The sequence below is a fragment of the Chaetura pelagica genome, unplaced genomic scaffold (assembly GCF_000747805.2).
Source record: "Chaetura pelagica isolate M959 unplaced genomic scaffold, ChaPel_1.0 scaffold3, whole genome shotgun sequence".
NCBI lineage: Eukaryota > Metazoa > Chordata > Aves > Apodiformes > Apodidae > Chaetura > Chaetura pelagica.
In genome coordinates this window covers 9,325,250-9,327,614 of record NW_009952974.1, presented here as the reverse complement: position 1 = coordinate 9,327,614, position 2,365 = coordinate 9,325,250, and positions in this window count along the sequence as shown.

Genomic DNA, 2,365 nt, shown 5'->3' with positions numbered 1-2,365 from the left:
AAATGCCTAGAAAAGTTTTTCAAGGTAAAAGAGTCTAGTATGTTGTTAATATTGCTGACCAAGTGTTTCTGCTGTGACCCAGGTGCCACGGCTTTACCAAAGCATCTTGCCTGAACGTGAGGTATCAGTCAACAGTTATGTTGTATAAATAGTTCAGCTTCTCTTTGCCCTTTGTCTCCAAAACCCCAGTTACCTACTCTTTGATCTAAATGCGAATCTCTCTTAGCTATCTCAAGTAGTAAATTGCACATTTGATGATATTGTAAAGACACTGACCAACCTTAAACAAATGAGAAATTGTTTAGTACATCTGCACTTTTAACACACTAATCTTGCCATGTGTGAAAGGAATCACATTCCCTCACATCTTCTACACCTACAAGCTATGCATGATCAGCCTCAATACCAATATTCTTGTTTGGCATCACACAGACTTGCAAAAAGTTAGTTAGTACGTTAGGTCTTCGTTAGAGCATGGTGCTGTCCCCGTGCCTATTGGGCATTGTGAGTGGAGCAAGCTGTCACTCTGTGTTTACAGATAGATGGGTCAGGAGTAGAAGCAATTATTTGAAATGTGACCTGACCAGTGTGGAGCTCGAGAGATTTTGCACATTTATAAATGACCATCTTCATCAGACATCCAGCCAAGGATGTATTACCAAGCCAGTTGCCCGAAAACCTTTTGTAGTAAATCAAAGAATTAGAGTCAATATTATTTACACTTTTCCCCACCAGCACATGGAGCTTTCACTATTTCTGGGAAGCTCACATACTCCTACTTGCAAAACCCAAAAAGTTAATATATATTATGGATTTCACATGTTTCTTGTTTGTTCATAGGAAGTCTTACCAACAGCGAAGAAAGAAACAGGGCATATACTATAAATATATACGTCTAAAATGAAAGTTTTTGTCTTTATTACCTAATATTTCTCATAAGGATGCCATCATGTCTCTCTATCACCTCTTTCACTGTTTGTTCATTCTAAAAAATCATCTCCCTCTTTAAGCCATTACCTAAAACAAAGTTTACGCTTCTGATTTACACACAGGGATGCTATTTAGTGTCATATTCTTCATGACTGTGTCTTCACTTTATCTCATTTTAAAATAATGATATAAGGAGCTTTGGTCCCCTGCTGCTCACTATGCCCTTCTCTGAGTTTGCTTTCCTCTGCTTTTACAAAAGCAAAATGCTGAAACCCTCTAGAAACAAAGTATGCTTCAACCTTGGATCTGTCAGAAATGTCCTCAGTTATGGATAAAATAGGTGTGCAAAATTGTCCATATTCTATTCACACTCTAGCTCTGGCTAGGGTATAATTTGGCCTGGTGCACAATTTCGAGTAAACTCAGAACTCTTCAGAGTAAAGTGCAGCTGTGAAGTCCTGAAAGAAGGTTTTTGAGCACCTATTCCAGGCACATTCTTCTCAAATTTCTTCTAGGACAGTAAATACCCTAAAATAGGATTTCAGTAAGTTCCCTTTACTGGAAGTTACAACACAATTATTTAAACATCTTCCTGCCTTTTACTACAGCTGCAGAGGTACAGGGACCATATAATGAGAAGAGGGGAGAGAGCAAGCAGGCTGATTCATCTTTATAATCTGCATTTTTGCTCTGGAAGTTTGTAGTTGGTTTTGTTCATTTCTTAAGACATGATTAATTAATTATTTTTTTTCTGAAGAGACTGGCGATTCAGTCACCTCATCTTTGTCCAAATTTATGAAACGTTTAGGGGGTAATCATGACACTTCCTGTAAACTTTAGGTGCAGATTTTTGGTGCTAGAGTGTGCTTTCACTGGCCATATATCACAGTCTGAGTCTGGTCACCTTGTGCATTATAGGGCAACATGCACATTTATTGGTCCTTAGTGTTTGTCAGATAACCAGGCTTTCAATATAGGACAGAATTACATCTGCTTCCCACCTTCTACACCTTCTAAAGTGGTATTTTAAAATGACATCCCATATAATATCTTCCAGACATTGAGATCATGGTAGTTTAAGATAGGTTGGCAAAATAAATTCTTAGTCAATGCTATCATATGCACACCAGTCTCTCATGGTCTTGTGTCTCCTCCTGCATCTTGGAAACAGGAAGGACATAGCTTGAGTATCTTATGCTCTTTTAGCTTTATTTGCCTTTCCTTCCTCTGCAACCCTTATGAGGAAGGAAAGAAGATGAGAGGAAGAGGAGAAAATAGAGGAAGGAAAGATGGTGGTAGAAGTTTCTTTGCGACTTGATCTTCATCAAATGATAGTCTCCAACTCTGGGAGAGAGCCTGAGACCAGTCCTCTTTGTCATCAGTGCCTTTATGCAGGATCATGCTGTGAAATTGCTACTGGTCAGTACTCTCCTGC